This window comes from Microcebus murinus, chromosome 3 (assembly GCF_040939455.1).
Source record: "Microcebus murinus isolate Inina chromosome 3, M.murinus_Inina_mat1.0, whole genome shotgun sequence".
NCBI classification, from domain to species: Eukaryota; Metazoa; Chordata; class Mammalia; order Primates; family Cheirogaleidae; genus Microcebus; species Microcebus murinus.
Window position 1 is genome coordinate 78,012,661 of NC_134106.1, and position 19,354 is coordinate 78,032,014.

At 50.2% G+C, this 19,354-nt stretch overlaps 1 protein-coding gene across 2 annotated transcripts in view; it reads right to left on the reverse strand.

Annotated features, from left to right (window-relative positions):
• The window catches only part of CRACDL (CRACD like), a 125,843-nt gene extending 106,718 nt beyond the window's left edge, over positions 1-19,125 (reverse strand). The window contains exon 1 of one of the 2 annotated variants that reach the window (XM_012786998.3): positions 18,852-19,125. The gene's annotated coding sequence lies outside the window, so the exon portion shown is untranslated. The remainder of the gene's footprint in view (positions 1-18,851) is intronic. The other variant, XM_076001019.1, reaches the window with a different exon arrangement.
• Positions 19,126-19,354: the final 229 nt, after the last annotated feature.

Genomic DNA, 19,354 nt, shown 5'->3' on the forward strand with positions numbered 1-19,354 from the left:
ACCCAGGTGGCTTCCCCGGGCTGCAGCCTCGAGTTACATAAGCTGGGCCCTGTCACCGTGATGAGGGCTCTAAGGTTACATGGCTGGACGCTGGCCAGGCCAGCTTATTGCTTGTTTCCATCCTCGTGGAGGGAGGCTTTTTTAAAAACAGGAGCCCCTGCCAGGCAGAGAGGGACCCTGCCCTCTGTTTTTCTGCAGCCCCCACCTGCCTCTTGGACAGCCGGCTGGGCAGCTCACAGAGCCAGGTCTTCACCTTCATGCTGGCCCCGCAACCAGGGTCCTCCCTTCCTGCTCTGCTGAAACATAAGGCCTGTGGACAGAGGCCTGAGGCCGGTGGCTCTGGGCATAGATGCCGCCAGTGGCCCCCCAGGGGGTGGTGCCAGGCAACCAGCCTCCCTTCCCCCGTGCCCATTTAGGCAGCACCATCCTGGGACGACAGAAAGGGAGGGCTGCTCCTGGGGCAGGGCCCCTGGGGACAGTGTCTACAGTTGGCCCACTGGGCACTGGGCAAAGGAGTGCAGTCCAGAGCCCCCTTCTGGGTCCAGAAGACTCAGGCCCTTGGTGCCACCCCTGTCCATAGTCACAGGTCTCTGCCAGAGGGAGTGGTTTTGGTGAAGGGGTTGGCACACGGAGCTCAGGATAGAGAAATGATGAGAGAAGGGATGTCAGCTAGGATGGGTGTGTCCATTTACTGGCCTGACCCAGGGACTGGGACGAATTTGTGCTCAGAGTGATAAGGCAAAGCAGAAAGAGACATCATATGCCAGACCGTGGGAGACTCAGGCCCATGGACAAGGGGGTACAGAGTGCTAGAGAGGCGTCACCCCGGCTACCCCTTTCTGCATGGAAGCAGCAGTTGCTAAGTCCTTCCTTTGGGCCCTGGCGGCAGTGCTGGGAGGCAGCCAGAATAGGCATCATGATGAACTCACTCCTAAGGACGTTCCATGTCCCGGGAACCCCAAAGATGATGAGGGGGTGACGCATGGGGCATGGGGCACACCACAGGGACCATGGGGGCCAGGGACACCCAGGGATTGGTGGGCAATGACTCTCTGGAGACCTGGGAGTGCCTGGAGCCCTGGAGTTGCTGCCTGGGTTTGTGCTCATCGGGAGGCAGAGGAAACCTCATGAACATCACCGGCAGCAGAACAGGAGGGCCATCTGCTCTGCCAGGGGAAGGTGGGAGCCGCAGGGTGGAGGGGATTGGGGGGCTGCACGGGGCAGGTGAAGAGGGACCACTCTGCAGACAGCGTGGGCTGGGGTGGGGTGGGGAAGAGCCATCAGACACAGGTGCCAGGCAAGGGTGCGAGTGACACGTGGAAGTCAATCGATGCCACTTTGTGACTAGAGGACAAGCTCTTTCAACCCAGCTTTTCCCGCTCCCCGACTGAGGCAGAGCACAGGGCAGCTCTTCAAAATGTCTGTGGACCAGCGCTCAATCTCCCTGGCACCAAAATCAAAACTCTGTGAGCGTGACCATGAGGACACACTTTATATTCTGCTCAAGTGTTCAAAGGCTTGGCCAGGCCTTGTGCTTGGCAAATGACAGCGTGTGTGCTCTCTGTACGCACCAGGCTGCTGCCCTCAGGGCCACTGTACCAGGCCTGGGGAACTTCCCCACACGTCCAGAGACGGGCAGATGGCACAGAACCAAACCCCCAGGCCACAGGCCGCTCTCCGGGTAACCTTAGAAAAAATGAGGATTTTCCTAATTATACAGTAATCCATTGGATTAAAAAAAAAAACCTGTGCTATATCCACATAGAATACTATTCAGTAATAAAAAGGAATAAACAATTGACACATGCAACTACATGAGTGAATCACACACGAAAAATAATTATGGGCTGAAAGAAGCCAAAAAGAATACATACTGCAGGATTCCATTCATATAAAATTCTAGCAAATGCTGCAAATTCAATAATAGTGACAGGGTGTGGGTCATGGGTTGCCCTTTAGGGGTCTGGGGAGGTGAGAGATGGAGGTAGAGATTGAGAGGGGCACAAGGAACTTCTGGGGTGATGGGTATATGCACTATTGTGATTGTGCTCAAAACTTATCAATTTGTGCACTTTACATGTGTACAGATTATATGTCCAAGGCTATGGAAACAGCCCAAGTGCCCATCAATCCAAGAATGGATTAATAAAATGTGGTATATGTATACCATGGAGTACTATTCAGCTCTAGGAAACAACGGTGATATAGCACATCTTATATTTTCCTGGTTAGAGCTGGAACCCATACTACTAAGTGAAGTATCCCAAGAATGGAAAAACAAGTACCACATATACTCACCAGCAAACTGGTATTAACTGAGCAGCACCTAAGTAGACACATGGGTACTACAGTAATAGGGTATTGGGCAGGGGGGAGGGAGGTGGGTATATACATACATAATGAGTGAGATGTGCACCATCTGGGGGATGGTCATGCTGGAAACTCAGACTTGTGGGGGGAGGGGGAGGAAAGGGCATTTATTGAAACCTTAACATCTGTACCCCCATAATACGCCGAAATTAAAAAATATATAAATAAATTAATTAATTAAATAAAATAAAATACAGATTATATGTCAATTAGTCTCAATCAAGCTGTTTTTTAAGAAAATAATCCATGCTTATTATAAAAAATATAGAAACACATGAAATCTCCCATAATTCTATCAGAGCTAACCAGAAATAACAGTTTGATATGTTTCCTTCCAATCTCTTCCCCGTACCCACACACAAATATCAATTTGTTTTTATGTAGAAGACAACTCCTCTTTTAAAAAGTTTTATATCCTGAATTTTTCTTTTTTATTTTTAACTTTAAAAGTTCTACATCCTGGCCAGGTAAGGTGGCTCATGCCTGTAATCCTAGCACTCTGGGAGGCCGAGATGGGAGGATCACTTGAGGTCAGGAGTTCGAGACCAGCCTGAGCAAGAAGGAGACCCTGTCTCTACTAAAAACTTAAAAAGTTAGCCAGGCGTGGTGGTGCATGCCTGTAGTCCCAGCTACTCGGGAGGCTGAGGCAGGAGGATTGCTTGAGCCAAGGAGACTAAGGATGTTGTGAGCTAGGCTGATACCATGGTGTTCTAGCCTGGGCAACAGAGCAAGACACTGCCTCAAAAAATAAAAAGTTCTGTATCCCGAGTTTTGCCCCTCTCCAATCTGTCATGCACACAGGGGACAGGAGGTGAAGACAGCAGCTCCCTGGGGAAGTGGCCGAGTGGCCAGGAGACGGGTGAGTCCCTGCAGAAAAGCCTACCCAGAGGGGCCAGGGACACAGGCCTACCCAGGGTCAGGACCCTTCCTTTGGTAGCATTCATCCAATCCATCTTCTTCTCCAAATGGAAACTAATTAGCAGTAGTCTATATCCAGTACCTGCTCAATCAAATTTGCTAAAGGGAATCTGAACAAAATGGAGCTGGGCATTTCTCTAACGCATCCTGAATCTTCTGTCCCGTCTTTGCACTGGCCCCCGCCTCACTCTCATGGGCTCTCTTCCCCTCCGGCTCCGGCCCACCATCCTTCCTACCTTCTCCATTTAGCCTTAGATCAGGAAGTTCCCTCGCTCCCTTGTGACTAAGCATCCTTCAGAAATGTTCCCAAGGGCTCGGCTGCACTCTGGCAGACGAATGACTCATTCGCCATTATTGGATGTTCAAACTGCTTCCAAATTTTCACCTTCATAAATAACATTGTGATGAACATCCTTGCATAGGAACTTTTGACTGCAGATTTAATTGTTTCCTTGGGATACATTCCTAGAGACAGAATCCTCAGGATAAAGAGAAGAATTCTTTTAAAGGTTTTGAGACATACTGCCAAACTCCTTGGCAGAAAGCTTGTATGTTCCACTCCCAACGCGTGTGAGAGTCCTTGCCACACACCTTCACATGTACAGAGGACCATCGTTCACAAAAACAAACAAAAACAAAGCGCACCAAAAATTTGCTAATTTGAGAGCAAAAAATAGTATCTTATTTTAACATGTACCTATTTGATTAATGTAAGATTGACTTTCTTTCTTATACTTACTACCTTTTATATTTCTCCTTTTGTGAACTAATTCATATCCCTAACCCACTTTCTTATTGGGAAGTTCATTCATAGTAAGAGTTGTTTATATCTATTATTAGCATTGTTTATGTGATAAAGTATTTGTCATATATGTTACAGGCATTTCTTCTATCTCTGGTACCATGCACAGAAAAATGTGTCTCATCCCATAATTGCTTAACTTGTTTAGAAATAATTTATCACTGTGATGATTCATTTTTACATTTAAATCATTAATCCACATGGAATATATTTTGGGGTTTGATATGGGTGAGGGATCTGATGGTTTCCCAAGTGGTTAAATATTAACTAAATCTATTAAATTCCATTTTCCAGACTTTCTAGTCTGTTCCATGGACATGCTATCTACCCTCATCCTAATATTAATATGTTTAAATTATAATAAATTTATAATATGTTTTAATAACTGGTAGGTTATCCACCCAGATTCTGGCTGGGGCTTATACTAATCCATAAATTAATTTGGAAACAATTGAAATATTTAAGATATCGATCACTCCCTGGCTGGAACATGCTAAACATCTCAATTTATGACTGCTCTTTTGTATTTCCAGTACAATTTTGTCATGTCCTTCATGCAGGTTTGACATTTCTGATGAGTGTCATTCCTAGGGATTCCATCTTTCATTCTATCAGGAATAGAATCACTTCTCTGTCACATTTCCTGACTCTTGCAGGCAGAGGACTCCACTGTGCACACTTCTTGCATGTAGGCGCTGTCTCTGCAGCTCCCACCAAGCTGGGTGTAGCTGGTTCCAAAGCCTTAACTGAGCAGTCACCCTGCAGGCCTCCAGGGCCATCACCCCTGAGGGGTGCCAGCTCTTTCCTCCGGGATGCAGAACCTCCCCAGTTTGGCCACAGCCTACTTTGAAACTCCTCTGCCCTCTACAGCCCTCCACACCTTCTGCCCATCCCACCAGACAAGCCCCTCCTGTGCACCCTGAACTCTCCTCCAATTGGAAAAGGGTTTGCCTCTTGCGAGGCAACACTTATTTTAATCTGTTTGAAGGTAAGATTTAGCCACTACCAGGTGATGCTGTGAAGGTGGGCCCAGCCCTTAGCCATCCTGCCTCAAATCACAGCACTGTGCACTCGGCCCCGGCAAATGTGTGTTGACAAACTGGCAATGTGCACCCTGGGTGGAGAGGAGCTGTTCCTCCCGGCTCACTCTGTGAGCCAAAAGGAAGAAGAACTCCAGGAAGATGGGAGGCTGAGGACAAAGGAGTGTTTATGCCTCTGCAGAGCCGATGGGGGTGTGTGTCAGCCAGCCCAGCCCAGCCCATACTTCCAGAATCTCCCTGACAAGGTCTTGGGCTCCCCCCTCTCCCTCGGGAAGGTGGGAACCCCGTTCTCAGAAATCAAGTCAGCCCAACCATGGCCCCAACACGCTCAGGCCAAGTTCCAGCCACACAGCAGATTCACCTGCAAAGTGTGTTAAACACCAGAAGGTCCCACCCAGCCCTCCTGAGTCAGCCTGGCAGGGTGAGGCCAGGCCAGGCACAAGTGGTGCCAATGCCGGGCCAACCTGCTGCCCAGGTAGGCACACCTCCATCTCCCTGGCCTTCCTTGAGTGCTCATTGCTGACAGGCAAAGAAGGAAATCAACATTGGGCAGTGCCTAGAGGCCACCCTGGGCCAGAAACACACTTGACACCTATCATGGAATTCTTCAGCACACCTGTGTGAATTATTGCCCCACATACAAGTGAGGAAACACAGTCAAAGATGTCAGCCTCATCACCGGAGGGACCAGGCCGGGACTATGACCAATTGCACCCTCCCCACCCCCGGGATTTGAGAAATCCATCCTTTTTCTGGTTTAGCTGAAACCCCGAAGGTTCTGAAATTCCCAAGTATCCATCTCTCGGTGAGCCCTAAGCCCAAGGTATGCAAGCACATGGTCCTGAACCTGCAGAAACAGGCGCTGTTTGCCTTCACTGGACGGGCTCTGGCCGAGGTGGGGTCTTTCTGCGTCCCAATGGCACCTCCTGTCCCATGCTGCACACCTGCATGGCTAAATCAAGCCTCTGGGCAAGCCCCTCCTGCACCTCTGCAGTCATTCTGCTCAGGCAGTTGCCCAGGTCACAGGAACCCCCTGTCACACTCCCACGCAGGGCCACGTTAATGACTTCTTCATCCCCGTGCAATTCTGCCCTCGTCACCTTCTTCCTCCATCCAGAAAAAAAATTACAAAAGTGTATTTTACTATTGCATGGCTACAAAGATGAATATTATATATCAATGTTATATATTATTTTCTTTGACCTAAAGATATGTTTTCCTTCTGATACTGGAAAAAATTAAAACACTTTCACAAGCCTCTAAAGCCATGATGGGCCCTCGGCACGGCACCTCCCATGCACAGTCGGCCCCCAGCATCCCCCAGAAATGCCCCACGGAAGACCCAGGTCAAGCATGAGCTAAGTCTGCCACCCAATGTAGCTCAAATTAGCTTCACACCCAGCCATCTCTCACAGGTGAGTACAGGCCAAGGTCCCGGGCAAGACTGGGCTGCTGAGGGAAGGACCTGCCTGCAGAGGTCCCAGAACTCCTGTGAGGATCCAGAGAGAAGAACTGGGTCTAGAGTGTCTCACAGTCCTGAGTGGACAAAACCACCCGTGTATTTCTAATGCTAAAAGGTCTACTGAGCTATGACATTTCAATCCCTTTGGAAGTGATGCAATGGCCAATGCTCAGGATTGCATTTAATGCCTGGAAGCTAAGAAGAAATGAAATCCAGAATTAGATAAAACTGAACAGCAATTTCTCTCTGGAGTTTAGTTATCTTGGCCTGCTACATCTTTTAAATTTGCATTCATGTTCGGTTACCTCATTTAGGCTATAGTCTGCTAATTCATATGTTTTGTTAAAATAAAATAGTTTTGTCATAAAAAGAACACATTTAGGAGTAGAAAACAATACTTTCCCTCCTAGCTGGGGTGAAGCCTCATCACAGCAGAGGCATCATGATCCCAGGCACCCCCTGATGGAGCCTACTGAAATTGCAAGCAAAGAACCTAGGAGGAAAAAGCAAACTGCAAAAGGACAGCCTGCCATGCTCGCTTCTCTGAAGGCTGCAAATGTTAAATCCCTGAACACAGACCCTTATTTCTTTATATGTGAACCCTCGATGTACAAGCACCATCTGAAAATGGAATCAGTACAATGGTACATGCATATACAGGTTATTATTTTTAAATGTGTTAGATGTTGATGTGATTGATAAAATATAATGTCACCTAGAGAAGCCTCAAAATTCAGTGGTTTTTTGTTTTTGTTTTTGTTTTTGGTGATATGTACTTTCTCTGCTGATAGATTGTGAAAACATAGTTACTGTCATATGAAAGGTTTCACAACTGTTAATGTGACAAAGGGACTTTGTGTTCAGAAAAACCGAGAACCTGGCTTTAGGGGAGAGCTGGCAGCTTTTAGGAAACCAAACACCATAGCAGGCCCTCCTGGACATACACCATTGAAAGGAATTCAACAGGAATTCCAATTTGGTTAACAGTGAGGAACTTAAACTGCAACTTTGTACACAAGACTCTATGTCCATCAGAAGAGCAAAGAACTACTGTAATATCAACACGCTATTCCAACAGAAGTGTTTATTTAGGAATTGGGGAGAAACAAGAGCAGATGATGTTTGGGAAGTATCTGCTCCTCAGTTAATCACACCAGCGCATGGTGAGCGGTTCATCCGGGAACACCCCAGGAGCCAGAAAGACTCAGGACGCAACCACCCTGGTACCATATGACCACGGACCCAGTGCCAAGTCAGGACCCTACTGGCAGATGCTGGGCTGGGGCCACTAGCTCTGGACCCCAGCCCTCCTCAGGGGCTTCAGGTGACCACCATCCCCCTGCCCCATCCCAGTCTTCTTGGCTGGGGACAGGCAAGCCACTTTCACCTCCTTAAACTTCAGTTTCTTCACCTAGAAACACGGATAATCATTTCTGCTGTTAATTAGTAGGATAATACAGAAGGGTATAAGACATGCCTTAAGTACCCAACAGTGCTTTGAGTCTAGTACATGCTCAGTGGGGACATTCCTGTCTCCCTCCCTGCAGGTTTTGTTCTCACAAACAGTGGCCATTTGTACAGGACAATGTAACAGCCAGGGCTGGTTATGTGCTATGTGCTCACACTGGGCCCAGCACCGTGCTAAGCACTTTACAGGCACTAGCACCCCATCTACTCCACAAGACAACCCTGGGAGGTGGCACCAGCCCCACACCATTTTCCAGATGGGGAACGGGGCCACTGAGAGCCCCACGGCTGGGGAATGGGAGAGATCAGCTTCACACCAAGAGACCTCCAGCACGTGCCACCCACATTGCAGCAGAGCCCTGCCCCGCTCCCAATGCATGCACCCCCCAAGAAACAGCCCCCCCAAGGCACACCTCCCCCAAGGCATGGCTCGCCACCACCTCACTCCTACTCCTCCCACCTCATCAGGCTGAGTGGCCACTGGTCAGCATCTCCACCCACCAAGTCTCATTCAATTTTAACTAGGAATGCCTTAATCAAAAAAAATAGAGTGGAAGTGGAATAAGGCCTAATTATAATAAAAATTTTCCAACTTACTGCTGGATACTGGTTACAACATATCTGCCATTTTCACACAAATTATTGCCTTTTCTTCTTCCAACAACCCTGGGAGGAAGGTATCACAACCCCCCAGACTGCAGAGGAAGAAAGTGAGCCCGAGGCTTCACCCAAGGCTACCTAAACAGCAGCGGCCCCTGCCAGGATGTGGGCCCAGGTCAGCCCAGCCCCAGCCCGTGCCCCTCCCCACCCTTCATCCTGAGGAAGCTGCTCCAGGCAGAGGCCAGGAAAGGCAGGAGGGAAGGAGGATGGTCTCGTTCTGGACTCCAGCTGGGGGTTAGGTCCCAGGTGAGACTTCAGGGAGGAGGGAGAAGCTGACCAGGTAATAAGGAGCCCCTCCTGCATCCCAGCCCCGCCTCCGGGCCCTGTGCACACCCAGGGGCATAATTTGCCCAAGAGAGTTGATCTGCATTAAGTAAAACCCTGGGCAGGTTACAGTGACCTCCCCTGCACTGTTTCCAAGCTCATAGGCCAAGACAGGTTAAAAACAAGATGATGAGGAAAGGACCCTGGGTTCAAATCCCTGCTCCTCTGTGTGCTAATCACCTACGCAAGTCCCGTAACCTCTCTGTGCCTCAGTTTGCTCCTTTGTAAAATGGGTATAAAGACAGCAGAGGGTGAAGCAATCATGACAGCTCCTGTGTGTTAGCTCAGTAGTCACGACAGTACTGAATGAACCACCACACAGCACACGTGTGACCAGGGCCAAGGGCACCTGCGGCACTCAGGAAAACACAGGCCATGCCTGGGGAGACCGTTTCATGAGGGTAATGAGCTCACAGCTCTGTTGCTCACCAGCTGAGCAGCCCTGGCCCACTGACTTCACTTCTCTGAGCCTCCACCTCTTTATTTATAAAACGCACTGGTTTTATAGTGACCGTGAGGATTAAATGAGATGATAAGGGCGAAATGACCCCAAATGCTGAGCAGTCCTCAACAGGTGGTAAATATCATTGAATCTCTGCTCGAGCATGAGACTCGTGCACACACTTACACTTTATTAATTATTTTAAGGCACAAGACGGGAGGAGAGGAAGCATGCCTTAGGCAGCATAGATGAGCCAGTATTTACATGCCATAAGAAATAACCCTAAGCATCTCATTTTATATACTGAGAAGAATAGAAAGAAAAATAAATAGCTGTTGCTGGTAAAATAATTATTACAGTTTACCTCATGACACACAATCAACGCATACCCCTCCAAATGAAAGCAAAACAGCTGTTACATATAAATCAAATCCTATTTTAAATTCATAAAGAGAAGGTGCCATAGAAACCTAAGGTGACTCATCTGACATATGTCAAATCACTATTATTTTCTTTTTTAAAAAAAATAATATGGGTTTCCCAGATGGACCTAATTCCTGGATGGGCTGAAAGCGTGACTCGCTGTGCCCTCCCAGGACGAGGCCCGACAGCGGGTGGGGAAGGGGTCGCTCCACCCCGCAGGCCGGGGGCCTTGCTCCTTCCCCTCCCACCAGCCCCCCAGGAGCGTGCAAGGCAGGTGCACCAGGCCGTTCTAAATAGTCCATCTCTGTCCTGGCTGTGATGTGAGCACAGGAAAAAATAAATAAATAAACAGTCCATCTCTGAAGGGGTGACATTTACTGCTGGGGTCAGAAGAGTGTGCACCCCAAGGCTGGTGGCTGCCCCCACTGTCCCCAGCCAGCCCCTGGCTGCGCTCTGGGTCGCTAAAGACAACCTCTCTCCCAGAAGCCAACTTCAGCAATGCTCTCTGTGAATAGGAGAAAATACAATGATCCACTCACTCAGAGGGACTCAGCTCGGAACTATATAGACAGTAATTACGCACAAAAGTCTGTGTGAAGTGGCAAAGAGAAATATTGTTCATAAACGGACTATTGATCAATTATGACTCAGGACAAAAAAAATTTGGCTATTAACGCAGCAGCAGGTTAATGCCTGCTGCCCACCCACGCCCAAAAGGAGGGCTGCTCGGCCACAGGGCTGGGAACAGGGCAAAGACAGCAGAGTGTTCTCCTGCATTCAGATAAAATACTGGGACAGCCCCGCACAACCCACACGTCCTCTCATCTGAGGCAGGTCTCCAGGGATCTAATTCTCAAACACTGGGTTTGTGTACAAGGCGAGTCGGCAGGAACTGTCTGCGTGTGGTTTTGCCTTGTTTTTCCACCTGCTTTGAAGCCTCAGGCTGGGGACAAGAGCGCAGGGAGAGAGGTGTCAGTGCTCACGGCAAGAGGCGCACCCTAGAAGCATGTTTTTCCCGCGGGTGGTGGCGGAGGCCCCAGAGCCCTGTCCCTAGCTCTGCTGTCGCTGAGCAGCAGGCAGGACCCTCCACTGGGCAGGTAGATGGCAGGAGGTGCTGGACCTGGAGCCACCAAAGACTCCCCAGCCGGCTAGAGGCAGCATTCCCACAGGCCAGCTCTGCAGTGTGGGTCTGGGGTCGCTGCTGCAGGTCCAGCCAATTCTGTTGGCTTTGAACATCCTGCATTAAATCCTCTTCTGGTTCTACTAATTAGAGTGAATCCTGAATAACACAAATGCTGCCAACTAAGACGCATGAAATCTTGGTAAAAACTCATTTCATGGGGAAAAACTCTGGTGTGAAAGAAATTATTTCAGGCAGGACATATCGAAGGAAGAGTCTTGTATATACACATAACATCTACTTAGGAGATAGTACTTCGAAGGAACTGATCGGAAAATGTGCAAAAAATACAAAGATGCGTGATGCACAAAATGTCACAATTTTAAATGAATGCACAAAGACGTTCATCATCATGTTACTAAAGAGCAAAAGGTTGAAAATGACCCAATGAAACATCAGTCTGAGAGGGGCCTGGGGTGAGGCAGCTGGAATCCACCCCTAAGGCAGAATTCCTCAAAGTCTTAAGGAAGAATGCAGATTAGACACAACACATACTATTCATGGTGAAAAAGTAGCCCACAAAACAGTATAGACATTACCTCTTTTCAGTAAATATGGACCTCTGTGCATACGTATAGATACGTGTATTCAGCACAGACAGATACGCCCTGAAACCTTACAGACAACTCCCCTCCTCGAGCCGTGAGAGCAAGCGGCCAAAGAGCAGCCCAACTGGCATGAGGCGATCTCAAGCCTGGTCCAAGCCCCGAAGGCTGACCGCGCACACAGAGCTTGCGAGCCGCTGGGCCTTCCCTGCCTGCCAACCTGGCCACATCCTGTCTGCAGGGGTCCCTTCCCCACAGAGGGAGCCCCCTGGGATACACTCAGTCGTTTCTGTCCTGGAATGAGGCACCAGATAAGCTGCGCTTACCAGCACCCGTCAACTCAACCAGCCGTCTTTGCTCACGAAGGCCATGAAGGTAACATTGGCCAAGCCTCGAAAAATGGGTGACTCAAACCTTCAAAATTCTTGTGTTTATATACTAAGATCCCATTTTCACGGAGAGAGCACACTGGAAACACTGATACGTGATGATTTAAGAATCTTGATTTCCGATGGAGCATGCAGCTGACGCCCAGCAATCATCCAAAAATACGCCGAAGTCAGTTCCTGTGGAAACGATCACAGTTCAAAGGGACTGAATCACCAAGCACCGTGGAGAGGTGCGGCCACGGGGGTCAGGTCTCAAGCGGGTGGGTCTGACCCACCAATAAACCCTTTCCTCTTCCCTCCTCACCTCTGTTGGCAGAGTTAGCACTGCAGCCTCTAAGTCACAATCTCCCATGCAGAGAAGACCCACAAAAAAATTCTTGCTACCACTCCCTGAGGGGAAAAAAGGGTGAATAGTTAAGGTATTAAAGGAGGATCACAGAACCCGAGGACTAGGTGCTGGGTGTTAAACCCAGGTTAGAGCAGCAGGCGTGGAGTGGAGATGATGCCTCAGAGCTACTCACTGCATCTCCCACGCCGGCTGCGCAGAAGCAAACAGAACTCAGGTCTGAGCTCATTCCCTGGGACGAAGTGCGACCCCTGTCCCACCATACCTGCCACTGCACCTGCCGGGAGCAGGCGTTGTGTGCTGTCGCAGAGCTGCAACCAGACCGAGCGGGGCTAGGACTTGAGCCCAGCTTGCACGAGTCTCACAGCAGCCTGTCCAGGGGGAGGGGCAAGCAGCCCCCGTGGTCACTTCCCTTGCCTGGGGAGCTAAGAGCAGAAGCCAGTCCTGAGCACACAGTTCAGTGTCTGCCCATGAACAGGAAGTGGGTGTGAGGAGAGATTCACAAACCTGTACAGACCCAGACCCCATCCCAGAAGGTCCCCTGGCACCTCAGGCACACCCATCCTGATGAGACAATGGCCTCTCAAAAACATGCCCAACCTAGAAACTGATGCTAAGAGACTAATTTAGTGTCCTCCTATGATGTGCACTTCTTACACTGTTTGAGAACATTCATTCTGAGGAAATGATGACAAATGCGATGGACGGATCTCATAAGATATGTTAAGTACAGGCAAACAGCAAGCCGAGCACTCGTGTATTAAACACAGGTAGGAGGCCATGGGAGGCCCAAGAGATGCCTGCTGTTCCTGAGGCACCAAGTATACCCAAGGCAGCTAATACTCACGATACACGAAGTACAGAAAAGGTGCTCAATATTGGTGACCTATGCACAAGCATGAGACTAAATATACAAGAGGAATCTAATATTCAGTCAAAATCTGGTGACTAACTAGGGGCAGCCACTCAGGTCCTCTGAATCCAAGGCTGTTCGTCAGCCTCACTGGTGACCCAGATGTGGCAGGACAGGACTGTCCCTAAGTCTCTCCAATAGAACAAGTGCATGTGTGTCCTTGGCCCAGAGCACCTTCCGTCTGTGTCCCCACTGCCAGTACTTCAAGTCCGGTCCTTCTTCACACACATTAGTGGGAAGGCTGCTCCTGCAGAGATGGGACGTGTGGATGCCTCATACACCAGGATGCCCTCCTTCACCCTTTTCTACCTGTGTCACCCGTCTCTGGCCCCTGTCTGCCCCCTACCCTACCTGGGTCAGCCACCCCATCTCTGTCCTCTGCCCTATCCTACCTGGGTCACCCATTCCATCTCTGCCCCCTGCCTCTTGTCCTACCTGGGTCACCCACCCCATCTCTGTCCCCTGCTCCCTGTCCTACCTAGGTCACCCAACCCATCTGTCCCCTGGCCCCTGGCCTACCTGGGTCACCCAGCCCAACTCTGTCACCAGCCCCCTGTCCTACCTGGGTCACCCACCCCATCTCTGTCCTCTGCCCTGCCCTACCCGGGTCACCCATCCCATCCCTGTCACCAGCCCCCTGTGGTGTCACCTACCCCATCTCTGTCCCTGCTGCTCACTGTCTATTCTAAACTACATCAAGGTCATTTCCTACATGACAGCTACCACCACTGGCTCTGTTCAGGAGCAGTCTATATAGTGGTTATGCTCATTTTCCTTGAGTGCCATCTGATCTCAAATGCAGAAGGACCCTTTATTGCTTTATAGAACTTTACCATGGGGTCCTATTTGGGAATTTTAACAAATGTCTTTTCATCTTCTTATAAGAAACACAATGGAAGAGTAATACCTACAAATAATTTATGAAGCTTTTTCCATGTTTGTCACATGGCACCTCACGTAATCCTCGTGTGTGTATCTATTACCACCCCTATTCTAAGGAGTGACTGAGGTCACAGGACATCTAAGTGGCAGAGTAGAAACCAGAGTCCAGGTGTACCCCTTGGCTGGACCACCTGCTTTAAGAGAGCAAAGCCCTTCTGACATTGTCACATCCCACCACTGTGGCAGTCTTTCTGAGATCAGTTTTTGGGGAACTGTGCACACCACAGCTAATGGTTTGGGTGCCTCCCACAAACATGACAATTTGGGGGCAGAAACCACAGAGATTGGTGTATAGACCTCAGAGATGAAGGCAAATATTTCTGGAAGTTCTTTAACCACACACATTTAAAAATCAGTCCCAAGCACCATGGCCAGGACGAGGCCTGAACAAATAAGTAACTTTCTACTCCTCACCTTCCAAAAGGATCTTTTGTATTTTCTTTTTACAGATACGTTAATGATAAAAATATATTTTGAACCCTTCCTACCAGGAATCTCCTCAGGAACAGCATCTGAGTCTGCACGAAGCTGGGGGCTGACACTGGCAAGGGCTGTCCCTGGCTATCTGCACACACCCGACTCATTATTTCCCAACAATTTCCTGCTAAATTCACTGAGCACTGACATGGCATCTCTTGTCCATGATCCACTGAGCTCAGGATTATGGGTTGGATCACATTAAAAGCAACACAAAGAATTCCGAGGCAATTTCTCAGAATCACAAATGTGTCTTAAGGACCCTTTACCTGACCTAAAGGTTTGAAATCACTTTCCAGATGCAGAGATCTCAGGATAACAGGATTAAATGAGAATTCATTCACCTGATTTCCATTCAGTCTGGGGAAAATAAAAAGGATTTAGAATGTTGGCTGTCCCTGTTGTCCTACCTACAGGTGACACTAACTGTGCCAGTGTTTTCAGGTATCCAGACAACGAAAAAGACAAGCACAGCAGTGGCCAGAGTCAAGCCACAGGTGGACGTGCAAACAACGTGCCTGGCCAGGTCTCTTCCATCTCATGTCCGTGCGGCTGAGTCTTAAGATTGCTTTAAGTTCCCCCTCCTCCAAGAACCTTCCCCTGACCATATCCTCTTCAAAATCCAGTGAGAACTGAGTGTGAACACAACGCAGAGGCTTGAGTATACAGCCTGAGGCTGTGCCAGGGCTCTTCTTCTCCAGGCAATTCCTTAGCACCCAGAGGAAGCTAATTATGACTTGGACAAATTTTCTGCCTTTCTCCTATAGCTTTTTGTAGGTGCCAAGCACACAGGAGTGACTCTGATGAAGAGGCAGCAGAAGCATGCACAGGGATGGGAGCTGGGAAGATGCTACTCGCCTGGGCTCAGGAACACGTGAGCAGAAACCAATTCTATTCTCCCCCCACCACCGACACCTCAAAGCTGCTCTTGCCCTTGTTTCCTCCCGGCCGGACTGGCATCTCCAGCAGACCACCATGGCTTCTCTAGCCTTTTTCAGGTAATAAAACATCTAGGGCACATCACCCAGGTCAGCCTGCCCAGAGGGATGGTCACACAAAGAGCAGGGTGGAGGGGGGCTTCTAGTCGACTTTCCCAGCTACGCTCCCTGCCTCCACCCACCTCACCAGGGGCTTCTCCTGGGATCTGGTTTCTCCAGCGATGGGGGTGGGAGGAGGAGGATGGTAAATATAAAAATATTTTTTAAGTTCCTTTTCTATATCAAGAGCAAAGCCTGGAAGTTTGAGCTCTACTCTAAGCCATGATGTGCAAACAACAGAGGATACAACATAAGAAACAGTCCTGCCCGACAGATAGGAAAAAACCCCTGGGACTGGGAGATGAACCTGTAGAGACTGAGCTCCTACCACTCTGCACCTCACCTGGAGGAGATGGAGCTGTGAGGGAATGAAAGCCGCTGAAAGGCTGAAGGGGACGTGGAAAGCTCCGGTAATTTCTGTCCTGCTTCCTGCGGGAGCACTGGGTAGAGACAGCACAGGACAGCAGAAATGGCGGCTAGCATGGATCTGCACAACCTGGGTAGGTTCTCAGGTGCCCAGGAGGGCAATGAGAAGAGACCTCAGAGTGTGGGGGCCAATGCAGGAGCCAGGTCCCCAGCTGTGGCTCACCCCAGTGACACCAGCTGAACAATACTCAGGAAACATGAGAAGGAGGCCCAGTGTCGGGGGGTTGGGGGATTCACTGGAGCACAGAGAGGACCAGAGGACCGGCAAGAGGCCACTCCCCCCTGGTGGGGCATGACTATAAAGTCCCCCATGCCCTGGCATGACTACAATCCTCCCCTAGTGCCCAGAGACCACCTGAAGCAGAAGAGAGCCCCCAAGGGGTGACCTGGACAGACTGAGAGGCTGACTCTCAAGAGACCAAGCTACCCTTAAGCTAGGAAGCAACTGAAATAATAGCTTTGAATTAGGCTCAAGAAAACCAGAATCATGAACTGGGACCAGGTATACCAAAAAGGGAACCAAAGGAGTTTGTTTGGGATAGCGAAATTAAGCTCACTCATAAAAAGTTTTGCACCCCTCCACAGTAAACCCCGGGCAGGTTTCCACAGGGTCTACGTGCAACACAAGCAGCATTCATAAGTGTCTGTGCACGACAAGGCAAAGCACTAACTGCCAGAGGGAAAGCACGAGGTTGCAAGCTTGCCAAGTCAAATCCAGGCCCCCCAGGCCATCACAGAAAACTTACCACCCGGGAGGGCCCAGAACCTTCTCATATGTTCTCTCATCTAACCCTCAGAGCACCCCTGCGAGCTTGCTGGCTGAGTTTGTCCGGGCTGTATAACAAAAACCATAAACTGTGTGGCTCATAAACAACAGAAATTTACTTCTTATGGTTCTGGAGGCTGGAAGTCCAAGATCAAGATACTAGAAGATTCAGTGTCTGATGAGGGCCCATTCCTCATAGAAGGCACCTTTTCACTGTGTCTTCACAAGGTAGAAGAGGCGAACACAGCTCTCGTGGGCCTCTTCTATAAGGGCACTAATCCCATTGATGACCTATCACTTCCCAAAGGCCTCATCTCTTAATATTATCACCTTGCGGATTAGGTTTCAACGTATGAATTTTGTGGGGGCTGGGGACACAAACATTCAGACCATAGTACCATCATTATTCCCATTGCCCCAAGTGGTAAACTGAGATGCGGCAAGATTCTTGGCCTAGCCCAAGACAGCCAAGCTGAGTGGTGGTCCGAGTACGGCAGCCACCCTTTAGGATGCCCACGTGCCTGATGCTGTGCAACACCCATGGGTCCTTTATTTTGTAAAGGAGGAAACGGAGGCTTAGAGAGGTTAAGAAACTTGACTTGTACAGCAAGTCCAGAATTAGGGTGAAGCAAGTGAGGAACTTGCTGCAGGCACAAAATTTAAGCAGGTACCAGAAACTCATGTTTAACATGAGTTAAACTCAGATAAACGTGTTTTAACTGCAATACCTTAAAACATCAAAATTAATACAAAAATCTGTGATGTACAAAATATTATTATTTTAAATAAAGACCAGGATCAGTATTCCTGATTCTTCCTCTTGTCTCAGCCTCCAATGTGGCACAGCACTGGGGAAGAACCTGGAAACCAGCCCAGTTGCATGTTTCTCCACCCAGCTCCAACACAGGGACCCCTGATGCCACTATCTCTAGACATCCTCCTCCTTACAATTTTATAACTTCAAGGGGCTCCCAGGATGACCATAATGCTCCATCATTCCAGGTCTAAACAGATTCTTTTCAAAGGCTCTATGTTTATGCAAGTGGAAGCAGCCTGCAGGCTGGAATAATGAATGCAGCAGGATAGATTAAGATCAGTTTGGGAAGGTGTGAGTGGGCTCTGAAAGGGTTACACAGCTACTTGTCTTCCACTTGGATTTGCTGGCTCAAAAGGAAGTGTTCAGTAGTGACCTGATGTCTGTGGTTGACCCATACCAACACGAATCAAATTCATATGGTGGCACTGCTTTTTACTTGCATTTCAAAAGCCAAATATTAGCTCGTTTTCATAACTACTTATGCTCTGATCACATGTGAACGTCATATTAAAACCCTGCCTATAATGAAGCGTTTGTTCAACAAATATTTGATTAAAAATTTGAAGACTTCTTGGATCAACCCCAGAATCCCTTACAGGTGGCATGTAATTAAAGCCTAAAACCTGTTAAATCATTACCTAAAGCATAAGGCAGATGGTTAATGAATCTGTCCACTACTTTCCCCTGCGACAGCCTTAAGAGACAGTAGGCACAAATATCTCGGTATACTAACAGTTTACCCCCGCAAGACATTCTCCCCTTCTCCTTTTATTTTCCTAGCGCATTAAACCGCTGGGCTTTGCCTCACAATTCAAAGTTAAGTCCAGCAAAGTGAGCAAAGGGAAACTTTTGGGCACTTGCACCAGCGCGTCTGGCTCCTGTCGGACCCGCGGGCCCGCGCTGCCCGAGGCGGGGGTCGCGGGACGGCGCCCCTCCCCGGTCCGAGCGGTCCCGCTAGCGTGGCTCTGCCCTCGCCACCCCACCGCGGCCCGGCGTCGGGGCGCCACTCGGTCCCGCGCCGCCACCCGCCCGGGTGCCCCCGCGCCGCCCGGTCTTCGACCCACGCACGCCTTGTGGCCAGGCGATTTCACACCATCCCGGGTACCTGGCACAGGAGCGTGGCCCGGGCTCGGCGAGACGCGCAGGGACGAGCACCGTCCGCGGGTGCGGCGAGCCGGGGCTGCTCCCGCCCGGGTGCGCGCCTGGCCCCGGCCTGAAGCCGCGGCGGCCCGCGGCGCGGCGCGACGCAGCAGGTGGCCGCGCGGCCTCCGGTAGCCGAGCTCGGCGGGAGAGCGGGACCCCGGCGCGGGCACGACCCTTCGCGGCCAGCCCCGGCCCTGCGCTCCGCGCGCGCTCCCAGCTGCCGGCACGCCGACTGGGCTCGGCTCCGCTCGGCTCGGCGGGGGCGGACGCCGCTCCGCTCCGCTCCGCTCGGCTCGCCTCGCCGGCCGCCGCGCGCACCTCCCCCGCGGCGCGCCGCTCCCGCCGCCTCCGCCGCGCCGGCCGGGCCGAGTGCGGCCGGGACCTCGTGGGGCAGGTGCCAGCCTGCCTGGGCGGCCCGCGGGACACAGAGGGCGGGACGGCGACCGAGGTGCGGGCCCCGGCGGG